The sequence below is a fragment of the Chiloscyllium punctatum genome, chromosome 45 (genome assembly GCF_047496795.1).
Source record: "Chiloscyllium punctatum isolate Juve2018m chromosome 45, sChiPun1.3, whole genome shotgun sequence".
Taxonomy (NCBI): domain Eukaryota; kingdom Metazoa; phylum Chordata; class Chondrichthyes; order Orectolobiformes; family Hemiscylliidae; genus Chiloscyllium; species Chiloscyllium punctatum.
In genome coordinates, this window is record NC_092783.1 from 9736197 (window position 1) to 9762255 (window position 26059).

Genomic DNA, 26059 nt, shown 5'->3' on the forward strand with positions numbered 1-26059 from the left:
AAAAAGGTTGAGATTCTGAAGGGAGATTACAGAGAGTTAGGTAGGAATTTAAAAAGGAGGTCCTTGAGAGTAGTAATATAGGGATTACTCCCAGTGCTATGAGTTAGTGAGGGCAGAAATAGGAGGATACAGCAGATGAATGCATGGCTGAGGAGCTGGTGTATGGGAGAAGGATTCACATTTTTGGAACGTTGGAATCTCTTTTGGAGTAGAAGTGACCTGTACAAGAAGGACGGATTGCACCTAAATTGGAAGGCGACTAATATACTGGCAGGGAGATTTGCTAGAGCTGCTCGGGAGGATTTAAACTAGTAAGGTTGGGGGTGGGACCCAGGGAGATAATGAGGAAAGAGATCGATCTGAGACGGGTACAGCTGAGAACAAAAGTGAGTCAAACAGTCAGGGCAGGCAGGGACAAGATAGGACTAATAAATTAAACAGTATTTATTTCAATGGAAGGGGCCTAACAGGGAAGGCAGATGAACTCAGGGCATGGTTAGGAACATGGGACTGGAATATCATAGCAATTACAGAGACATGGCTCAGGGATGGACAGGATTGGCAGCGTAATGTTCCAGGATACAAATGCAACAGTAAGGATAGAAAGGGAGGCAAGTGACATTTTTTGATAAGGGATAGCATTGCAGCTGTGCTGCGGGAGGATATTCCAGGAAATACATCCGGGGAAGTTATTTGGGTGGAACTGAGAAATAAGAAAGGAATGATCACCTTATTGGGACCGTATTATAGACCCCCTAATAGTCAGAGGGAAATTGAGAAACAAACTTGTAAGGAGATCTCAGCTATCTGTAAGAATAATAGGATGGTTATGGTAGGGGATTTTAACTTTCCAAACATAGACTGGGACTGCCATAGTGTTAAGGGTTTAGATGGAGAGGAATTTGTTAAGTGTATACAAGAAAATGTTCTGATTCAGTATGTGGATGTACCTACTAGAGAAGGTAAAAACTTGACCTACTCTTGGGAAATAAGGCAGGGCAGGTGACTGAGGTGTCAGTGGGGGAGCGACCATAATTCTATTAGTTTTAAAATTGTGATGGAAAAAGATAGACCAGATCTAAAACTTGAAGTTCTAAATTGGAGAAAGGCTAATTTTGATGGTATTAGCCAAGGGGGAAGATTGTTTGCAGGTAAAGGGCCAGTAGGAAAATGGGAAGCCTTCAGAAATGAAATAACGAGAATCCAATGAGAATCCCGAGAAAGTGTATTCCTGTTAGGGTGAAAGGAAAGACTGGTAGTTATAGGGAATGCAGGATGACTAAAGAAATTGAGGGTTTGGTTCAGAAAAAGAAGGTAAAGACAGGATAGATCGAATGAATCCTTAGAAGACTATAAAGGCAGTAAGAGTATACTTGAGGGAAATCAGGACAGCAAAAAGGGGACATGAAATAGCTTTATTCAAATAGAATTAAGGAGAATCCAAAGTGTTTTTACAAATACATTAAGGACAAAAAGGTAACTAGGGAGAGAATAGGGCCTCTCAAAGATCAGCAAGGCGGCCTTTGTGTGGAGCCGCAGAAAATAGGGGAGATACTAAATGAGTGTTTTACATCATTATTTACTGTGGAAGAGGAGATGGAAGATATAGAAAATAGCAAAATAGATGGTGACACTTTGCAAAATGTCTATATTACAGAAGAGGAAGTGCTGGATGTCTTGAAATGCATGAAAGGTGGATAGATTCCCAGGACCTGATCAAATGTACCCTCGGACTCTGTGTGAAGCTAGGGAAGTGACTGTTGGGCATCTTGCTGAGATATTTGTATCATCGATATTCACAGGTGAGGTGCAAGAAGTCTGGACATTGGCTAACGTGGCGCCACTCTTTAAGAAGGGTAGTAAGGACAAGCTAGGGAACAATAGACCAGTGAGCCTGATGTCGGTGGTGGGCAGGTTTTTGAAGAGAATCCTGAAGGATAGGATGTACATGTATTTGGAAAGACAAGGACTGATTAGGGATAGTCAGCATGGTTTTGTGCGTGGGAAATCATGTCTCACAAACTTGATCGAGTTTTTTGAAGAAGTAACAAAGAGGATTGATGAGGGAAGAGCGCTAGATGTGATCTATATGGACTTCAGTAAGGAGTTCGACAAGGTTCCCCATGGGAGACTGATTAGCAAGGTTAGATCTCATGGAATAGAGGGTGAACTTGCCATTTGGATACAGAACTGGCTCAAAGGTAGAAGACAGAGGGTGGTGGTGGAGGGTTGTTTTTCAGACTGGAGGCCTGTGACCAGTGGAGTACCACAAGGATCGGTGCTGGGTCCTCTACTTTTTGTCATTTACATAAATGATTTGGATGCAAGCATAAGAGGTACAGTTAGTAAGTTTGCAGATGACACCAAAATTGGAGGTGTAGCGGACAGCAAAGAGGGTTACCTCAGATTACAACAGGATCTGGACCAGATGGGCTGAGAAGTGGCAGATGGAGTTTAATTCAGATAAATGCAAGGTGCTGCATTTTGGGAAAGCAAATCTTGGCAGGACTTATACACTTAATGGTAAGATCCTAGAGAGTGTTGCTGAACAAAGAGACTTTGGAGTGCAAGTCCATAGCTCCTTGAAAGTGGAGTCACAGGTAGATAGGATAGTGAAGAAGGCGTTTGGTATGCTTTCTTTTATTGGTCAGAGTATTGAGTACAGGAGTTGGGAGGTTATGTTGTCGCTGTACAGGACATTGGTTAGGCTACTGTTGGAATATTGTGTGCAATTATGGTCTCCTTCCTACTGTAAAAATGTTGTGAAACTTGAAAGGGTTCAGAAAAGATTTACAGGGATGTTGCCAGGGTTGGAGGATTTGAGCTACAGGGAGAGGCTGAACAGGCTGGGGCTGTTTTCTCTGCAGCATCGGAGGCTGAGGGGTGACCTTATAGAGGTTTACAAAATTATGAGGGGCATGGATAGGATAAATAGACAAAGTCTCTTCCGTGGGGTGGGGGAGTCCAGAATTAGAGGACATTAGTTTAGGGTGAGAGGGAAAAGATATAAAAAAGACCTAAGGGGCAACCTTTTCACGCAGAGTGTAGTACATGTGTGGAATGAGCTGCCAGAGGAAGTGGTGGAGGCAGGTACAATTGCAACATTTAAAAGGCATTTGGATGGGTATATGAATAGGAAGGGTTTGGACCAGGTGCTGGCAGGTGGGACCAGATTGGGTTGGGATATCTGGTCTGTGTAGATGGGTTGGATCAAAGGATCTGTGTTCATGCTGTACATCTCTATGACTCTATGAATCTAAGTGACAGAAGAAATTCAACTTCTTGCAATCAATAGTGAACTAGACTAGAAATAGTCAGTCTTAGAGCCGAGTTAATGAAACGTTAGTTGTTAACAAGCAGTCAAAGGACAACTGGCAAAAGATTTCATCTTATTTCCAAGACACATGATGGAATCTAAAAGGAAGATGGAAACTATTGATGTAACAATTTAGTGCTAACATATTTTTAACCGGATAGACATCTGCAATTACCGGGTTGACAGAAGTGATTTTCACACCCACCTACAAAGAAGATAGTTCAGATGACAAAAATCAACAAAGTTTGCAAGAAAATGCAGATCGTGAGAATGATAATGAGCAGTGTGACACATGTAAGTACATGAACAAATTTTTTACCTGCAAGTATTCAGACAGAAACTAGCTATCAGTAACTAAGTCGTTACAGCAAGTTCAAGATAAGCGTTCCAATTTTTCGCTTTTCGCAAAAGAATCATCAATTCCACATCCAGAGATCATGTAAAACAACAATGTTAGGTAGCTGGACTGTGGAAGTGAACAAACAAGGGCTGAACCTTTGCAATTAATGATAGGGCCCTGGGTCATGTATCATATGTAGACAAGATTAAGAAGGAATTTAGCACGCTTGCCTTCATGGCTCAGACCTTTATGTATAGGAGTTGGAAAGTCATGTTGAGGTTGTATAGGATGTTGGTGAGCCTCTTCTGCAGTACTGTGTCCAGTTCTGGTTGCCCTGTTACAGGAAGGATATTATTAAGCTGGAGAGGGTTCAGAAAAGATTTACCAGGATGCTGTCAGAAATGGAAAGTTTGAATTCTCGGGAGAGGCTCGATAAGCTGTTTTTTTTTCACTGGTTGAGGGGTCTCCTTATAGAGGTTTTTAAAATCATGAGGACTATAGATAAGGTGAATGGTAGATGTCTTTTCCATAGCATGGGGGATTTCAGGACTAAGAGCCATATTTTTAAGGTGAGAGGAGAAAGATTCAAAAAGAACAAGGGGCAACATTTGTAAACAAAGAGTGGTTCGTGTATGGAAGAAACCTCCAGGGAAAGTAGAGGATACATTTAAAAGGCATTTGAATAAGAAGGGTTTGGAGGGATATGGGCTGGGTGCTGGCAGGTGGGATGAGTTTGGGTTGGAATATCTGATCGGCATGGACGGGTTGGACTGAAGATATTTTGATAAGTACGTGAATAAGGAAGGTTTGGAGCAATATACACCAAGGCAGGAAGGTGGGACTAGTTTAGTTTGGAATTATGGACAGGTTGGACTGGAAGTTCTTTCTGTGCTGTATGATGCAATGACTCTATGTATCTATGTTCAGTTTACCAGCCTTGGGAGAGAATACATGCATCCACCTAAATGATGTTGAAATATAGAATCTACTTACTTTAGCATGGATTAGCAGCAGAATGAGAATAAAGATTGGCTGACACAGTTAGAAGGAGGACTCCATAATATTCTGTAGGAGCCATCACTGAGATGGGATGTCCAATGTCCACAGTTTAAGGACATGATTGAGAGGAACTTGCCTGTCCCAGAGATCCAGGATACAGCAAGGGTAAAAATTATATTTTTCAGTCTGAGATAGAGTACTCCTGTGAATCATGTGATTAAAAGCCCAGATGGGTTCAGGTCCCACCTACTCCAGAGGTGTGTAAGAATATCTATGAACAGGTTGGTCAGAAAAAATAGGTTTAAAAAAAAAACTTTTGATGCATATTTTGGGAAGAGGGAAGAGGTCCTCTGCAAAGGAATTTGAGGAGTTTAAATCTGATGGCATGGAATAGTTATGTTGTTCAGCAGGAATAACATCCTCTGGGAAGGGTATCCAAGACATAAAAGGTCCTTCAGTTTAAAGAGATATACAGATCAAAGAACAGCACCAACAGTCTCAAGCCAAAATTTTCAAAGTCTGAAGAGAATGCATCAGGAAGAATTGTGAAACCTCTAGACTGCCTGAGTATGTGAAGACAGAGACATGAAGTGATTGGTTTGGGTAAATGTAATGTTAACAAGGCATTTAAAAAAAAAGACTTGGTAAGACCTATTGTTTAGGGTACTTGGCTCTGAAAGAGTTAATGCTGAGAAGTGCATTAAGATTCACTCGAAATCAAGATGCTATAAAGACTTGGATGAGAGGCACAGCTCTGGATCTAAAAGGCAATAAAGACAATCAAGGTCTCCTCATAGACATAGTCAAAATTCCAATGTTACTTACATTTGATTGCTATCATGCAATAAATTATATCGTGTTTCAGACAAGATCCAGTCTACCTAATGGTTTTCATCTACCTTATTAGACAAAGGGAAGTTTTGTAGGTCTCAAACAAAAAGGAGCTTGGTGGCAGCAAATCTATCTCATAGTGACCAAGAACACAGCTAACATAAGTACTTCAGTAAGGTGCTCGACAAGGTTCCCCATGGGAGACTGATTAGCAAGGTTAGATCTCATGGAATACAGGGAGAACTAGCCACTTGGATACAGAACTGGCTCAAAGGTAGAAGACAGAGGGTGGTGGTGGAGGGTTGTTTTTCAGACTGGAGGCCTGTGACCAGTGGAATGCCACAAGGATCGGTGCTGGGACCTCTACTTTTTGTCATTTACATAAATGATTTGGATGCGAGCATAAGAGGTACAGTTTGCAGATAACACCAAAATTGGAGGTGTAGTGGACAGCGAAAAGGGTTACCTCAGATTACGATAAGATCTGGACCAAATGGGCCAATGGGCTGAGAAGTAGCAGATGGAGTTTAATTCAGTTAAATGCGAGGTGCTGCATTTTGGGAAAGCAAATCTTAGCAGGACTTGTACACTTAATGTTAAGGTCCTAGAGAGTGTTGTTGAACAAAAAGACCTTGGAGTGCAGGTTCATAGCTCCTTGAAAGTGGAGTCACAGGTAGATAGGATAGTGAAGAAGGTGTTTGGTATGCTTTCCTGTATTGGTCAGAGTATTGAGTACAGGAGTTGGGAGGTCATGTTGTGGCTGTACAGGACATTGGTTAGGCCACTGTTGGAATATTGCGTGTAATTCTGGTCTCCTTCCTATCGGAAAGATGTTGTGAAACTTGAGAGGGTACAGAAAAGATTTACAAGGATGTTGCCAGGGTTGGAGGATCTGAGCTACAGAGAGAGGCTGAACAGACTGGGGCTGTATTCCCTGGAGCATCGGAGGCTGAGGGGTGACCTTAGAGAGGTTTACAAAATTATGAGGGGCATGGATAGGATAAATAGACAAAGTCTTTTCCCTGGGGTCAGGGAGTCCAGAACTAGAGGGCATAGGTTTAGGGTGAGAGGAAAAGATATAAAAGAGACCTAAGGGGCAACATTTTCATGCAGAGGGTGGTGCGTGTATGGAATGAACTGCCAGAGGATGTGGTGGAGGCTGGTACAATTGCAACATTTAAGAGGCATTTGGATGGGTATATGAATAGGAAGGGTTTGGAGGGATATGGGCCGGGTGCTGGCAGGTGAGATTAGATTGGGTTGGGATATCTGGTCAGCATGGATGGGTTGGACCGAAGGGTCTGTTTCCATGCTGTACTTCTCTATGACTCTATATGACTCTTAAGAAGAGGAGTGGTAAGTGATACAACAGAGATAGTGGACCAATATTTGAGATTCGACTTGCTATCTGAGTCTTGAATAATTGTTTGGATTATGATACAGTGAGTTTCACTCATTGTCGTCTAGTATCTGTGAGGTGTTATAAAACAATTAATGATGGAAGTAGATAAACATGACATAAATAGGTAGGGCCGGTCAGGGATAGTGCAGAGGACTTGTGTGTGGAGTCTGAGCAGATAGGGGATGCCCTAAATGAGTTTTTTGCTTTGGTTTTCCCTCAGGAAAGGGACCTTGTTGTAATGAGAAATTTAAGGAGCTGAGATACAGGCTTGAACAGATCGAGATTGAAGAAGTTGATGTGCTGGAATGTTTGGCAAACATTAAGATGAATAAGGCCCCAGGGCCAGTCCAGATTTATTCTAGGTTGCTCCAGAAAGCGAAAAAAGAGGTTGCTAAGCCACTGGCGGACATATTTGCTTCCTCACTCTCCACAAGAGTTGTACTGGAGGATTGGAGGGAGGTGAATGTTGTTTCACTTTTCAAGAAGGGTAATAGGGAAACCTCTGGCAATCACAGACCAGTCAGTTTTATGTATGTGGTCAGCAAAGTTTTGAAAAGAATTCTGAGGGATAGGATTTATGACTATCTGGAAAAGCTTAGTGTGATTGAAAGCAGTCAGCATGGCTTTGTGAGGGGCAGGTCATGCCTCACAAATCTTATTGAGTTCTTTGAGGAGGTGACGAGACAGGTTGACAAAGATCAGGCAGTAGATGTGGTGTATATGGACTTCAGCAAAGCATTTGATAAGGTTCCCCATGGTAGGCTCATTCATAAAGTCAGGAGGCATGGGATACAGAGAGATTTGGCTGTTAGATTCAGAATCAGTTGGCTGACCGAAGGCAAAGAGTAGTTGTAGATGGAAAGTATTCTGCCTAGAGGTCAGTAGTGAGTGATGTCCCGCAGGGCTCTGTTCTTGGGCTTCTGCACATTGTAGTTTTTATAACTGACTTGGATGAGGAGTTTGAGGGGTGGGTTATTAAATTTGCCAATGACAGAAAGTTGGAGGTGCCGTTGATAGTATTGAGGGCTATTGTAGGCTGCAGCGTGACATAGACAGGTTGAGAAATGACAGATGGAGTTCAACTTGGATAAATGTGAGGAGATGCATTTTGGAAGGTGGAACTTGAATGCTGAATATAGGATTAACAGCAGGATTCTTGGCAGAGTGGAGGAACAGAGGGATCTGGTGTGCAAGTACATAGATCCTTCAAAGTTGCCACCCAAGTGAACAGGGTTGTTTAAAAAAGAATGTGGTGTTTTGGCTTTCATTAACAGGGGGATCTAGTTTAAGAGCCGTAAGGTTTTGCTGCAGCTTTAGAAAACCCTGGAAAATTCTGTCCAGTTCTGGTCGCCCTATTATAGGAAAGATACGGAGGCTTTGGAGAGGGTGAAAAGAAGGTTTACCAGGATGCTGCCTGGACTGGATATAGGTTTTAACAAAATGAAGAGAGGTTGACTAAGCTCAGACTTTTCTCCCTGGAGAGAAGGACTAAGAGAGGTGACCTGATGGAGGTGTACAAGGTAATGAGAGGCATGGATAGAGTCGATAGTCAGAGATGTTTCCCCAGGGCAGGATTGACTGGAACAAGGGGTCATAGTTTTAAGGTGCTAGGTGGACGGTATAGAGGAGACGCCAGAGGTAGGTTCTTTATGCAGATAGTATGCATTGTCAATAGTGGTGGTGGAAGCAGAGTCACTAGGGACATTTAAGTGACTGCTGGACATGCACATGGACAGCAGTGAATTGAGGGGTGCGTAGTTTAGGTTATTTTATTTTAGTTTAGGGTTGATCCTCGACACAACATCATGTGCCGAAGGGCCTGTTCTATGCTGTACTTTTCTATGTTCTATGTTCTATGATGTGGCAGCTTTAATTAGGGAGTAATTATCGTGATGTCTGAAGATGTTCTTATCCTGATAGGTTCTTCTTTATATTTGAGTGTTGAAATATAATTGAATAAATGTTTTTATATCTTTGAACAATAATGAGTAATCTGTTTTAATTCAGTGCTAGATGGCTTTAACCTTCTGAACTGTTAGATGACTTTGTTAATTGTTAACCTTTATAAGTTACTAAAAGGAAGTCACACTCATTCTCAGTAAACATGGACTGCATTTTGTGCAAGATACTATGTGATTCAAATGTGACAAGATGAGTATTAGAGGGCCCTCTTCTGGCACAGTGGGAGTGTCCCTAACTCTGGACTGAGAGGCCTGTGTTCAGGTCCCACCTGTTCCAGAGGTATGCAAAGACATGTCTGAACAGGTTGATCAGAAAATATAGGTTTTAACAAAACTCTTGATGAGTATTAATTGATGCACAACTGAGTCATAAGGAAAAGGTTATTAATGAAGACCATGGACAGGTCAAAATCCAGCAGACTCTAACAAGGCCAGCCATGCAGCTTTGCTGTCTCAAGAGTTGGCTATACCAACTTCAATTCTGTTAGTTCTTGACTGTGCATACAATTGATTCTGGTGACTATCATCGATAGTCACAGGTGAAGTGCCGGAAGACTGGAGGTTGACTAATGAGGTGCCACTGTTTAAGAAAGATGGTAAGGATAAGCCAGGGAACTATAAACCAGTGAGCCTGACATCAATGGTGGGCAAGTTTTTGAAGAGAATCCTGCAGGACAGGATGTACATGTATTTGGAAAGGCAAAGACTGATTAGGAATAGTCAACATGGCTTTATGCATGTGAAATCATCTCTCACAAACTTGATTGAGCTTTTTGAAGAAGTAACAAAGAAGATTATGAGGGCAGAGCGGTAGATGTGATCTATATGGACTTCAGTAAGACATTTGACAAGGTTCCCCATGGGAGACTGGTGAGCAAGGTTAGAACTCATGCAATACAGTGGGAACTCACTATTTAGGTACAGAACTGGCTCAAAGGTAGAAGACAGAGGGTGGTGGTGGAGGGTTGTTTTTCAGACTGGAGGCCTGTGACCAGTGGAGTACCACAAGGATCGGTGCTGGGTCCACTACTTTTAATCATTTATATAAATGATTTGGATGCAAGCAAAAGAGGTGTAGTTAGTAAGTTTGCAGATAACACCAAAATTGGAGGTGTACTGGACATCGAAGAAGGATACCTCAGATTACAACAGGATCTTGATTAGATGGGCCAATGGGCTGAGAAGTGGCAGATGGAGTTTAATTTAGATAAAGGCGAGGTGCTACATTTTGGGAAAGCAAATCTTAACAGGACGTATACACTTAATAGTAAGGTCCGAGGGAGTGTTGCTGAACAAAGAGACCTTGGAGTGCAGGTTCATAGCTCCTTGAAAGTGAAGTCGCGGGTAGATAGCATAGTGAAGAAGGCGTTTGGTATGCTTTCCTCTATTGGTCAGAGTATTGAGTACAGGAGTTGGAGGTCATGTTGTGGCTGTACAGGCTGTGGTTGTAAAAGTTCATAAGCTAACTTTTGAGGGAGGAAGTTAGTTTAGTTGACAGTGTTGTACTGTTTGGCAATAGAGCAGCAAGGTAAGGAAGGAGAATCCATGAGGATTCATCAACTTGAAGAACAAGTAAAGGAAGCCAAATTGAAACCAGTGAGAGATCATATAGGTGGTCAGGTAGAGCATAACATGGTGTCTATGGGGAAAAATGGAAACTGTTGTGTTAATCTGTGTGCAGAGAACTGCAAGTTCTGTGAAAAAGGTATGCAGGAGACCTTCCATCAGAATAATACTGGTGAGTTGCAGTTAGTAGCTGTTTGAGAAAAGAGATTGTATGTAAGGACATGATACTTACATCAGCAGTGTTAGTAAAAGGCTCCTCATGGCACACTGAATGAATTCTTTGCAAAATTGTGGGTTGCGTCCTTTTGGTGTAGCAAAGGAAGTTAAGAAAAATAGAGAAGTGTTAAAATTGGACTTCTCAGCAAGAAGTCAGTTAATTGTTTTCAGCATTTTCTGTTTTGATTGCAAAAGAGAATGCATACCCAAATGTTTCAGAGGGAAGGATATAACCATTCCTACCTTACCCTTTCTCCTGCAGTTGACAATGTTGCTCTGCTTTGTCACATGCGTTCCTCCCATACCCTGACAGGAGGAACTGACAGGCAAGACTGAGATTACCATGACCACGTACTCCTTCTCTTCATGACTTCTTAAAGATGCACTGATAAAGTGCTTAATCCTTTTGGGTAAAGTTTTCAGTATATTTCTGGAGTTTGCATCTCATAGCCTGGACAAATGGTCTCTAATGTCTTCCACCTTGGAGTTCATTCACTTCACAGTTACTCATGTAAGCCATCCCACCTCTTCCCTCACTGCTGCTGATTCAAGGTGCTACAAGTATTTTGCTTTCTTTCATTTATTCTCAATGTTTCTCCAGCAGCAATAATTACAAAATGCTGAGTATCCCCTTTTGAAATTGTCATCAGTGCTGTATTGATGCCAGGAAGGAGTATTAGTTGAATTGCTTGCCATCGAAATTCAGTACAGTCTCTGTAATGATTGTTAGCAGCAATTTAAGAAGCAATCAACAATTTCACAAACATCCCGGTGGGTATTCCTTCAATTGATTTCAATTCCTTCACCAACATGTCTTGCATTTAACAGGCTAAACTGGTCCCACATTGGCCACCTAATTAGATTTTTAGACGCTAAAATATAAAGTGAAAATCTGTCCCAACATGTTTAAAAATAGACCAACTACAAATCACTAATTTAGCTAAAAGGCCTATTTCCACACCGTAGGGAATCTAATCTAAAAACACTATTGTAACTCATCAATGTTTCCAGTTTTCCAGAATTGACATTTGATGCAAAATAGGATGAGAGAGTCTCTTTTAGGTGAACAACAAACAGATGAGAAATTCTAAAATCTGAATTGAATAAGGAGATAGAGACACGGGCTGGAGAAAAGGTTCACAGTGAGCAATATTAACAGCAGTGTAGATTAGATTCCCCACAGTGGGGAAACAGGCCCATTAGCCCAAAAAGTCCACACCGACCCTCCGAACAGTAACCCACCCACCCATTGCCCTACATTCACCCCTGACTGATGCACCTAACACTACAGGCAATTTACCATGGCCAATTCACGTGACCTGCACATCTTTGGACTGTGGGAGGAAACTGGAGCAGCTGGAGGAAACCCACGCAGACACAGGAAGAACGAATTGAACCCAGGTCCCTGGCACCAGTGCTAACCACTGAGCCAGTAGGCCACATCCCTCGGTCAGTTTTGTCCTGATTCGTTGGACAACCACTTTCCTATTCGAATAAAGTTTGTCATAAGGTCAGATGACATGATTTTGCACTTAAATATGAATAATTTTCCAAAACAAATCATATTTTTTGTATGAAAGTATAGACTACGATTTCTATTGCCATAATTATTAATGTTGATATCCGAGACTATGCCTGCCAAAGGGAAAGGTTTCATGTGGTTAATATAGGCCCAGATATTCTGATGGCCACATACCTGTGACTGGAGCTTAGACTGGAATTGTGCAGTTAGGATCATACATAAATCCTAAAGTATCTGCCCCGAGGTAATTACCAGGAAATTCAAAACCGGTACTGATGATTTCTCTTTGAAAAGGCTTCCTAAATCAGAGAATTTCAAGGATTTTAAATCACTTGAAATTAATAGTTACCCATGAAAGATTAAAGGAATAAAAACCCACTCTAGCTCCTGGGTAACTATTAAACAAAGCCTGACTATACCAGCTGTAATCCCCACCCACCATCCCTTACCGTCCCCCACTAACAACATGAACCCACAACCATCCCCTGGATCTGTCACTCATCCCTCCACACTGCCCATCTCCAAGTTCTGACCTGACCTCACCAGGCCCAAGCCAAACCGCAATACCTCAATCTGGCCCCACTCTTGGATCTGACCTGACAACCCTATCCCCCTCCAAACGCATAGAACAGCACTCCTCCCCACTCTCTAGAGCATGGGAAGGACCTGCCCCCTAGGAGGTAGCTCAATATCCCACCTTTATTTCCCACTGCTGCACCCAACACTCACCCCATGCCCAGCAGACACGGAAACCTTGCTCCTATCGCCTACCCCTACCTGAGGCCTGGTACACACCTATTCCCTGGCCTGTACGACCACTAGAGTCCCTCTTCCCCATCATCCCCGGCCCCCATGCAAACCTTCCGTCTACCCTAAACACTAATCCACATACCTGAAACCTATCCTCCTCACTCACCTGGCATCCTAACTCCCTCACCCACCTGATACCCTATCCGCCTAACCCACCTGGAACCATAACCCCCTCACCCACCTGATACCCTATCCACCTCACCCACCTGGAACCATAACCCCCTCACCACCTGGCACCATAACCCCCTCACCCACCTGGAACCCTAACTCCCTCACCACCTGGCACCCTAAATCTCTCATTCACTTGGTACACTAACCTTCTCACCCAGCTACCATTCTACCCCCTCACCCACTTATTGTTATAACCCTTCAGCAACCAAGCAGCCTCCCCCCTCACTTACTTGGCACCTATCACCATACTCCACAGAACATTGGTTGCTGCAAAAGAGGGACATGATTTTAATAATGCAAGGGTTCCTGAGCAGTTCTCTGTTTTGTAACATTAGGCTGCTGTCTGTGAATAGCGGGGCGTGAGTTATCAAGATGCATCTGTGTCTTTCTTTTAGTCTGTTGAGGATCTGAAACATGGTTTCCAACCTTGCCCACGAAATTCGGGCCAAGTTGTATTTCTATCTGCCCAAAATCATTTCGATCACATGTAATGTCAAATCAATTAAACTTTCAAAACAGGACAATCAAAGTCATTGATCTGAATGTCATATAAAGCAATTTAAATTATGTGAAGTTATCCCTTACTTAAGAATTTTTCAGTTCTGTAAAATTATAAATCATGCACTCAGTCACCCTTTGACTTCTGTGACACCGAGAAAATATTTTTTCACCATGATCCCACCACTCCTAACATATTTCTGATCCACAAGAAGAGATTGGCTCTATTTCACAAATTCTAAATTTAGGCCATACACATTCACACAACATGTTCAGAGCGCATGTTCAGCTACAAAGAGGAAACCACTACTTTAAGAGGCCAGCAATCCAATCTGCTGATTGGGTGACACAGTCTAACCTCAGTTATTGCAGGGTTTGAGGAAGGAGTACAGAAAAGTATTGGAGGTGTTGTGGGTTTCACAGGGAGTTTTTGTTGCATCCACCCAGCGAGGGTAGAGGGCGACTTACCCATACTAGGATGGGGATGAGCAGCTATGCTGACTCTGGGGGCAGTAACTCATCAGGGAGATGGAGCAGAAACCTCAGAGATTGCAAAATCTATGCCTTGTTATCTACTAAAGTTGATCTCGGACTTTCCTTATGCCTTGACAAAGATGGGATAGGTCATTGTTGTGGTTCCGTTCGCCGAGCTGGGAATTTGTGTTGCAGACGTTTCGTCCCCTGTCTAGGTGACATCCTCAGTGCTTGGGAGCCTCCTGTGAAGCGCTTCTGTGATGTTTCCTCCGGCATTTATAGTGGTTTGTCTCTGCCGCTTCCGGTTGTCAGTTCCAGCTGTCTGCTGCAGTGGCCGGTATATTGGGTCCAGGTCGATGTGTTTGTTGATAGAATCTGTGGATGAGTGCCATGCCTCTAGGAATTCCCTGGCTGTTCTCTGTTTGGCTTGCCCTATAATAGTAGTGTTGTCCCAGTCGAACTCATGTAACTTGTCATCTGTGTGTGTGGCTACTAAGGATAGCTGGTCATGTCGTTTCGTGGCTAATTGGTGTTCATGGATACGGATCATTAGCTGTCTTCCTGTTTGTCCTATGTAATGATTTGTGCAGCCCTTGCATGGGATTTTGTACACTACATTGGTTTTGCTCATGCTGGGTATCGGGTCCTTTGTCATGGTGGGTTGTTGTCTGAGAGTGGCTGTTGGTTTGTGTGCTGTTATGAGTCCTAGTGGTCGTAGTGGTCTGGCTGTGATTTCAGAAATGTTCTTGATGTATGGTAACATGGCTAGTCCTTTGGGTTGTGGCATGTCCTCATTCCGTTGTCTTTCCCTTAGGCATCTGTTGATGAAATTGCGGGGGTATTCATTTTTGGCGAATACATTGTAGAGGTGTTCTTCTTCTTCTTTTTGCAGTTCTGGTGTGCTGCAGTGTGTTGTGGCTCTTTTGAACAGTATCTTGATGCAACTTCTTTTGTGTGTATTGGGGTGGTTGCTTTTGTAGTTCAGGACTTGGTCCGTGTGTGTGGTCAGCCATTTCACTCAGCAACTTGATATTCACCTTCATTAGCATCTCCTAGAGATTGCTCCATCTGAGTTTCCTGCAGTGCAATCTAGATGTAACCTCATTGTTCAATGAGCTGACATTTGAACAAGCTTTCCCTTGGCCAGGCTACATCTCACTAATTTCTGTGCAGATCACGCGCTGATCTGAACTGCCAATATTCGAACAGGTGACTGCCAGATCAAGGACCGGCTGCTGGTGTTGGCACCTTTCAGCTGTGGCTGGGCAGGTTGGCAGTACTTGAGGGTCTGAAAGCAGAAGGTCAGATAAAGGAAGGCTTAGGTAAGGGAGGTGGGTGGGAGTGTGTCAAAGATTCCCACACGCACATCAATAGTACCTTGTATATTATGCAGCGCAACAGCAGGAAGGTGAGGAGAGCATTGTGTCACAAAGTTGTCCCTTTTTTTTCTAAAAGCTGTACCTTATCTCAAGGAGACTCTGTCCTTGATTTTTTTCAGAGGGTCAATAAACCGGGCCGGGCTTTGATGAGCATGGTTTGGTACAGAGTTGAAAAGGATTTTGAGAGGCATTTTGTTTATATGTAAATGGATGAAACTTCAGGCCAAAGTGGTCATGTTGTAGAAGTGACCTGTATAATGGAAGTGGAGTGGTCAGCTCTCTAGCTGAGCTGAGTTGAACAGTTTTAGTTCAGTTTTTTCTGCCCTTCAACTTCAACCTGTAAGCATGTGTTCCATTTATACTGGTTTTTGAAGGGAGTTCGCTGATTGGGACTGTTGTGTATATTCAGAACAGCATAATTAAGTCTAGTTGGATACGTTGAGTTCTGTTGGGGTTCTTTATTCTGCTCTTTGTGTTTCATTGTATAATTTTGTGAATACATTTTTGTCTGTTTTAAAATCTAGTAATCAACCTAGCTATCTTACTCCGCGTAATTTTCACTGTGTACTTACCAAAACAAATTGCAAAGGTATGGTCCAGGCTGCCTGCTTGAGAATGTTTTGAGTGGTCTGGCCTAGTCCATAACAATTGAGATCGATCATAAAGCAGGAACAGCACTGTCATCCAGAAAATGGATCACAACAATTCATAGGCCAGCAATATATAATATAGAAGGCCCAAATTGCTTGTCAGTTGGGAACCGAAATGAACAGAGTCCTTGGCCTGAGAGAGAAGGAAAATAATTTAAAACCTTCCTGGATAACAATTCAGTGCATGCTCTAAGTTTACATTGACCAAAATCTGTTATCATTCTTGTTCTTCCAGATGTACTGCTGACTCAAACATCGAGAATGCTGGAGAAACGCAGCAAGCCTGGCAGCATCAGTAGAGAGAGAAAAACAAATTAATGGTTCAAGTCTGTTATGACTCTTCTTTAGAATTGAAGAAGGGTCACTGACACGAAACACTACCTCTTGTCGCTCACCCCACAGATGCTGCCAGACTTGTTTAATTTTTTCGGCAATCTCTGTGATTCTTTCAGATTTCCATTGTCAACTCTATTTTGCTTTCATTTGAGCATAACTGATTCATTCACTTCATCACTGATGATAGCTAGAAAGAAATGAAGGTTCTATTGAAAGATCAGATTTGTATACCAGATCAATTCCGCTCATCATGCACAGTACCTTTCGGTCAAAAGATTAACACACAGTACTTTATGGTATATTTTATGTTAATTTTTTCTAATATTGTTCTTCAGTTCCTATTATCTGAATGCCAAGTGCTGTTCAGTTGTTATGTTTGCTTTAAAATAGTACCTGTATGCCAGCAAAAGAGTACAAAATAATCAATTCAATGTCAGCATTGAAAGCATTTTTGTCAATAAATGGGATTTGGCTTTCTTTTTATAATGCAGCCAAATTATTTAATCGCCTCAGTCTAAACTTTTGAGACATAAGGTTGCATGTGTAGAGTTATTGGACACGTAAACCAAAATAGTCTCATCAAAAAACCCAGCTTTTCACTATTCACTGATAAAAAAAAATTTATAAGATTTGTGTCAGCAAATTTACAATCTATATTGTTTATGTAGTGAGGTAAATACAGGTATAAATTGCAACATAGGCATTTTGTGAAGTGTAAGAGAGATGATAAGGGACAGAAATAGTTCTTAGAGAGTACAATACCAGATACAGAACAGAATTGTATGTACAGTTTTCATGTACAAAGGCCATAAGGTAATTATTTAGTTGTAAAACACATTGGAACAATCTGTAGTCATTGAAAGGAATACAGCCAACAGTTCTTCTTGTCTTCAGGAGATGAATGGACACTGACACAGTATATGCTGCATGTCTGAAGGGATGTTGCTAAGGGATATGATATTGGCGTGAAACAGGAAGTGGGGACCAAGGATAGATCCTTGGGAAATTTCAAGTGAATTGGTAGAGGTTGGTCTATTACCAACGATTGACAGTGTGTTGTCCACAGAAAAGCCACAGAGCTTTTATTTCCATCTTCACAGATGTTGCCTGATTTGCTGTTTACATCCAGAATTTTCTGATATTATAGGGACATACTTAATGGGTTTATGAATAGGATATATCAATCTATCACGGAAAGGTTTCTTATGTATTGACCTGATGCAAACACTGGGACATGAAAGGTTTTGCGAAACTCAAAAGTGAAATAATTTGAAAATTACCAATTCACGGTGATTCATGCTGCATTAATCCATAATGCTGTTTAGGTTAGAAGAGCAGGCACAGTATTTGGTATGTGTTTTTCTCTGAGACAGCTGTCACAAACTGGATATGAGACAAGATCTTCAAGATCAATGGCAAAGCAGGTCCCTGAATGTAGAAAGATAATGAATTTTGAAAGGAATGCAGATGGATGTAACTATTGAGTGGTGTCAAAAAAAAAGAGAACACATATACATCCTTAAGTATGTCTTCATCTCTACTCTCTTGGAGAACAATAAAATCACTGAAATTTCAGGTTTATGTACCTTTATGCTGTAACTAGGTCCAGTCATTTGAGATTCCCCCACTGGTGAAAATGTCTTCAATTTCTACCCTGTCAAACCCCCTCAAAATCTTATATGTATCAATTAGATCACCCCCCCCACCACCATTCATTGTTCTGAACTCTTATAAGTAAAACCTTAACCTATTTATCCATTCTTGATAAATCAGCTCCTTCCTTGCAGGAATCAGATAAATGAATCTCTTTTGAACTGCCTCCTTTGCCAATACATTTTTTTTTAAAGTTTGAGGATGACAAATATACACAGTGCTCCTAATGTAGTCTCACCAACATCTGTATAGCTGTATAGTTTTAGCAGGACTTTCTTATTTTTCAACTCCAAATCCCTCACAATTAAGGGCAAAATTCCATTTGTTTTCTTCACTACTTGCTGCACCTACATATTAACCTTGTGTTTCATGCAACGAAACCTCTACCCCTTGCTCCAAGTTGTTAATACGGATAGTAAATAACTGAGGTCCTAGAACTGATCTTTGTGGTATTCCAGATCGTCTGTCTCCAGCCCAGAAGTGATGTCTTGTACCTCAGCACTAGCCAACACAGCCTTCACGACTCTGATCGAGGGGCTGAAGAGCCTATTCCTGCTCCAATTTCTTAATTTTCTTATATTGTCAGAAAAGGCAGTCTGAAGTATAGCAGGGTTATAATGTAGAAAAACTCTTAAGTGAAAATATAAACAACAAGAACCTCTTGTTGCATGTAAATGAGCTATAATCTCTTGATTGAGTTGGTTTATAACACATTCTGTATGGGTTACTCCAGCTTTACATTGCATCAACAGAGAATTCTGTACTAAGTTTTAATGCTTCCTCTATAATACAACATGCAAATCCAGGTGCTCACAAACATAAGAACATAAAAACAGGAACCTTTGAGCTTTTCATTTGGGTCCTGGTTAATCTGTACATGAATTCCATTTATTTGCCTTAATTTAGTCATAATGGAGGTAATTAGATAAGTCTGGAGAATTAGCATAGAACTTGTGATGCACAATTAGTTTCTGCTCTTCCATTACATATAGCCGCATGAATTTGTAGCAGTAGAAGGCCATTCAGTCCCCAGCTTGATCTGCCATTTGCTAAGATCATGGCTGATCTAGTATTGTGGCCTTAACACTAATTTTCAGTCTACCCTCCACAAAGTACAAGTCCCTTGATCATCAAGAACCTGTGTGCTGTATTTTACCAGAAATTGGCTCAGTGTCAGTTTCACTGAGTTTCATGGAGGGTTTCCCTCCTGTGAGGGAATGTCATGCTAATATCCAAAACCCATCTCATTAGCTAGAGAACAGGGCCTTAAATCATCCCTCTCATCCAACCCTATCTGGAATCTCCCATTTCCCATAAGCAGAAATATCTGCCACTCCTGGGATACCCCGAGATCCATGGTACCATCTTTAACTCCCAACCGTGCACCTGGCCAAATGTTGGCAGTCTGCAATTGCTCTTCATAGTCACAGCAGTCACTAAACAATGCCTCTTATGACACTGAGGTGGTAGAGCTGGCATTTCCTCACGAAGACAAATGTACATTCCTCATCCAATCACTGCTTAGATGGCAAGACAACCAGCTTGTCTACCCTTAGCCACATCACTGCTTCTCCTCCTGTACCGCAACAGACTGGCATCTTAGCAAAGTTCAATTTGTGGCCATCACGTATAGAGAAGCCTTCAAACATTCAGCTTTATTCGCCAACATTTAAAGCAAAAGCAGAAATCAAACAAACACAAGCTGCAATTGGTTCTCAGAACAGAAACAAACTGTTTGACTATAAAATTGTTGGTGCTGAACATGCAGTGAGCGATCAATGCAGCCAGCTCTTGTCTGCTAGAACCAGTAATCAATTAGGATCTGCCTGGTTTGCAGGCAAAAGGTGAGGTTCCTTCTTGCTCAATGTCCTCATTCTCCTCAAACGTTCCCAGCTCTTCAGAATCCATCACAGCCCCTTTGGTCTTGCTGGTGTACCTGTCCCACTGCTATATCTTTACTGCATCATTCTGCCTCTGGCTGGATCCATCAGTCATGCTTGCAACCAACCTGTGCAGGGAACTTCAGGAAGACAGCAGATCCTTAGGAATGGAAGTAGTTAGAATTTGCAATACTTGCAGGCAATGGCTTTGCAAACTGCTCCATGCAGCAGGACCCAGAGCACTCCATCATGGCACTTTGACATTGAACTTTATTCCAATTAAAACAGCACTAGTCGTATCATGGAGAGTCAGTCAAACATTATGATTGGTGCATGAGCACTGAGTCTATCTCCTTTCAGACCCACATTGCAGACAAAATGCATTTGTGTATGTAAGAGCATGCTGCATTACACTTGCAGGTATACTTCAGAGGCCTCCTATGGTTTTGTACAGCCCATGAAGTTTTCATTAGCTTTGGGTCTTGTGATCTGCCTGAGAGACATGTTAGATTTTAGTGTGCAGCTCAGTTTAAAAATGGAAATTTAACACTGCACTCAATAGTCAATGGTACTTCAATAACCACAACTCGGAGGAAGTGGTCTGATCAAAACTCCTTAAGTCAGACCAAGGCTTCACCATTTGCCACATCACTCTCCGTCAAGTTTAAGTTAATTTTAAATAGAATATTCACAACCCAAATTACTGAAGATGAGGGGGACCTTGGTCTGCATATCCACAGAGCCAGCCATGAAAATAGAAGGGTTGGTAGATAAGGTGGTTAAGAAAACAAATTGGATACTTTCATTTATTAGTCGAGGCATAGAATATAAGAGCAAGGAGACTATGTTGGAATTGTTTAAGATGATAGTTGGGCCAAAACTGGATTACTGCATGCAGCTCTTATTATCACATTAGCGGAAGGGTGTGATTACAGTAGAGAGGGTGCAGAGAGAAAACTCCTGAATTTCACCTGGGCTGGTGGGCCTGAGCTAAGATTGGATAGGTTGGAGTTGTTTCGGTTTGAAAACCGTCTTTCCCTTCTAGATAGTTTTCTCCAAAGCCCAAATTAATTTGTGTTTTAAGAGGAATCAATTTAGCCAGGCTTTTTTGAGCTAACACAAGAGTTTAATACTTACTGAACACAAGGTGATACATTAACGTAACAAGCATATACAGAGATTAGGATTAAGAAGCGAGTTTAAAAATTTCTTTAAGTCGTTAACGAAGATAAACAAGTAGAACATTAAATCGGTTATACCAGATAGTACTAGTAGCATTGATTTTGGCAGTTGAACAGCTAATACCAAAACTTTTGGCTTTGCAGTTTGAAATTCTTTTGTCCTAGTTTCTTTTGACTCTGTCTGTTAGCACTCAGAGTGAATAGTCTTTTACTTTACTATCTGCTGTGCAGGCCTGAATATTAGATGTTCTCAAGCTGTGAGTTCACAGTACACGGACTCATTCATTAGCACATCAGACCACAAGCAGAAACAGCCAGAGGCTGAAGTCAGTCTTTAAACCTTGTGTTTTTATGTGCTTGGAAGCGTAAAATCCAAAATTGTCTGCAAAAGATGTCTTCCCAACGGTGGTGAGAAGGGTTGGGGAGGAGGTGATCTGTTCCTTATCAGTCTTTCTATTTTAAGTTTTCCTGACTCTGTACAGGTGTAATATTCCATGAATCCACACAGGACTCTGCCAGAGTCAGTGAATTGAAATCTGCTATCATCTTTTGGCTGTAGCAGCCCTCTTCAAAGAGAAATGTATGTTGGAAATTAAAGGCTTAATATGTATAACATATTACATAAGTTATACCAAAACAACACCTGTGATAAGAAAACAGACAATTTTTTGTAACCATTCAATTTGTTGTCTTCAATCTTCCTGCAGCATCAAAGGCACAGGAAGATTACATTTATTTGCAATAGTTGCAATAACATTTGCTCAGATACAAGCACCCTGTGGTTTTGAAGTCATTGAGTATTTACCAAGTAAAATCTATTGATTAAGAAGCAAAAAGCTTGATGACAGTGAGCCAGCTGATGGAAGATTATTGGCCTGATTACCCCTCATTAGTCATTCGATGATATGGATCTCATCGTGGCTACTTTCACAGAAGCAAACGTGAACGATGTGTATTTTTGAACATTCACTGTCTTAAAGTAAACACTCATAATAGGACATGGTGAGAAATGCTGGATAGGACATTGTTTAGGCCACTGTTGGAATATTACATGCAATTCTGGTCTCATTCCTATCAGAAGGATGTTGTGAAACTTGAAAGGGTTCAGATAAGATTTACAAGGGTGTTGCCAGGTTGGAGAATTCGAGATATGGGGAGAGGCTGAATAGGCTGAGGCTGTTTTCCCTGGAGTGTTGGAGGCTGGGGTATAAACTTAGAGAGGTTTATAAAATCAAGAGGAGCATGGACAGGGTAAATAGACAAGGTCTTTTCCCTGGGGTAGGGGAGTCCAGACTCGAGGGCCTAGGTTTAGGATGAGAGGGGAAAGATATAAAAGAGACCTAAGGGACAACTTTTTCACACAGAGGGTGGTACATGTGTGGAATGAGTTGCCAGAGGAAGTGGTGGAGGCTGGTACAATTGCAACATTTAAAAGGCATCTGGATGGGTATATGAATAGGAAGGGTTTGGAGGGATATGGGCCGGGTGCTGGCAGGTGGGACTAGATTGGGTTGGGATATCTGGTCGGCATGGATGAGTTAGACCGAAGGGTCTGTTTCCGTGCTGTACATCTCTTTGACTCTCTGACTCTATAAATAGCTTGTCTCCAAGTTCCCTCCATCAGCTATAATTCACTTGTGAAATAAATCCATCATAAACAACCAGTCACAAAGGAAGGATGAAGATTATTCAACATCTTATTACTTTTCTCTTACAGAAAACATGCCCAGCAGACATACAGCATATGAAGCAGGAAAGGAGCTGGTAGCATTGATGTTGGCAGTTGGTTATCATGTCTGTTATGTTATGTAGCACTGAACAAGTGAAAGCAGATGTAATATTGACAACATTGGGCACACAGCAACTAAATCACTCTCATCTCATAATTACATCCGCATCTTGGAAAACAAAGAAAATACAGCGAAGAATGTGGAAGTCACTACCACAGGGAATGGTTGAAGCAAATAGAATAAGTGCAGTTAAGGGAAAGTCTGATTAATTGTTATGGCACAGAATTCCACAGGTTCACCACTCTCTGAATCCCTACTGTGTGGAAACAGGCCCTTCAGCCCAACAAGTCCACACTGACCTTATGAGATTAACCCACCCAGACCCATTCCCCTAACTAATACACTTAAGCTACACATCCCTGAACACTATTCAATTTAGCATGGCCAATTCACCTACCCTGCACAACTTTGGACTGTTGGAGGAAACCAAGGCAGACACAGGGAGAATGTGTAAACTCTACATAGACAGTCACCTGAGACTGGAATCCAACCCAGGTCCCTAGTGCTGTGAGACAGCAGTGCTAACCACTGAACCAGCTACTCTCATTTCGAAATGGCCTACCCTGTATCAGTAGACTGTTACCCCTGGTTCAGGATTCTCTGGTCACCAGGAACATTCTTCCTGCCTTTCCTCTGTCTAGTCCTGATAGAAATGTATAGGCTTCCATGAGATCTCATCCCCACCCCGCTTAATTGTTCTAAACTCTAGTGAATATAATCTTAACTGATCCTGTACATCTTCACACGCTGGTCCCACCATCCCAAGAATTAGTCCAGTAGACCTTTGTTACAATCCCTGGATAGCCAGAACATCTTTCCTAAAATAAAGAGGCCTAAGCCTCATACAATACTCGAAATGGGATCTCACCAAGGACCTGTACAATTGCAGCAAGGTGTTCCTGTTGCTTGTTCTGAGTGGCACAGTGGCTCAGTATTTAGTACTACGGCTTCACAGTGCCAGGGACCCGTGTTTGATTCCCACCTCAGGCGGCTGTCTGTGTGGAGTTTTCACATTCACCTGGCATCTGTGTGGGTTTCCTCCTGGTGCTCTGGTTTCCTCCCACAATCCAAAGGTGTGTAGGTCAGATGAATTGACCATGCTAAATTGCCAATAGTATTAGGTGCATTAGTCAGGGGTAAATATAGGGTAGGGGAATCGGTCTGGGTGGATTCTCTTTGGAGAGTCGGTATGGATTTGTTGGGCCGAAGGGCCTGTTTCCATACTATAGGGAATCTAATCTATTCAAATCCTCTCATTATGAAGGCCAAAATACCATTTGCCTTCTTCACTTCCTGCTATATCTGCATGCTTGCTTTCAGTGACTTTCAGTAGCAGTTAAGTAAATATTTGAATCAGTTGCTGTGTTCCATGAGGAGAGATGGTGGAATGCTGTGACCTTCATGTAGTAACACTGACATTGGTAATGGAGACATTGATTTCAGGATTCTTTGTTTTACAGTTAGCTTACAGGCTTTTGTCCTGTTTCCTCTTCAACAGTAACTTCCTCAACTCAGACTGAAAGATCAACATTTCTTTACCTACAATGTAAGAGTATCTAATGGCTGTCCACAAGCTGTTACCTTAACAGCACACTAATCTACACTAGCATATCAGTCTGGTGACACAGATACATAAGGATTTTCAAGTGTTTTCAAATTTTTTTTGTGTATTCTTGGAAGGGTAAAACATAAACATGTCTGCAAGTTAGGAAATAATTCACAGGGGACGGCTTACTGTGAGAATTAGGGGAGGGGTGTCTGTGTAGTCAACAGTTACTATCTGTTCCTTTTCAGTCTCTTTGTTTGACACTAAACCGATGTGGCATGCCATGGGTTCACACAGGGCTTTGCCAGAAAACTACAAAATTTACATCTGCAACAACTTTTGGCTGTTTAGACTCACATATTGTAATTGAAAATTTAATATGTCCATAAGCAATCCAAGGTTATGGCCTACTGTTGTGACACAAGCTGGCCTCTGGCCATCAACAGGCCAGTGAGGAAAAGACCCCAGTCAGGTCATCATGCCTCAAGTGTTTTCTGGTTCCTATTTGATCCTGACTGGGAGTCCTAAAGCCTGCTGGGAAAATCCTGCCCCTGAACTGGGATGTGAAATCACAACCTTCAAATGTTTTTTCAAGAACCGTCATGTCTTTCAAATTTTGGAAGAACTGAATCTTGAGTTTGTAGAGTTTCCCTGAAACTGTAGCGTAAGTGCACCAATGCTAGCAGCTGAACCATAACTGACATCTAATTGATTGTGAAATGGGTGAGGTGCAATAGTTTAGTACAAATAGATTTAATTATGTCCTAAACATTTAGTTGCACAGTCAATGACTTCTAAATGCTAGGTTGAACAAGTATCTCAGATAACCTTGTGAGGTGGCTTAGTTTCTATGCTTCTATGTTCAATGCTCAATTCATCTTCAGTCAAAATGTCCTTTTTTGCCCAATTTATAACAAATGAATAATTGTACAAAGAAAGTACAAAAACTCTTAACACTTCATTGTTTTCTTCCTCGCCTTTGGTTGCTCACGGTGCTGTTCTAGAGATTAATCTTTAATTTTGGGAGACCACAGAACTATCCTGGAGGGTTGAAAACTGTTGTTCTTGCAGATTTCCTTCGGAAACAGAGGAAGTTTTGGCCTCAGTGATTAAAAATCTCCGTTGTAATTGCAAACCGACTGCAAGCTTATGCATTTCTGCACTGATTTCCAGTATACATGACCTCTATCGCAATCACAAGGCAATATACATTCAGGAAACTTCAACAGCTGTGGGATGGCAGAGGGAAGAAAGCAGGTCCCAGTGTCACATGATTATCATATTAATTTAAGGAACTCGCCTTCCAGTAAACTGAACTGACAGTACTTGTGTCCTATTGGCAGTGTTTAACTGCAGCCTGATTGAAGATCGCGTTTAAGAACTTTTAGTCTTTCCATTTTTAAATTGACTTCACCCCGGTTGCCACAGGCTGTAGCACACCGAATCAATGTGGTTCTGCCCAAGGAAACTGCATGGTTTTAGAGGAGGAACTTGGATCTCTAGTGATTCAATGATCGTAAGCTGACCAGCAATACCCC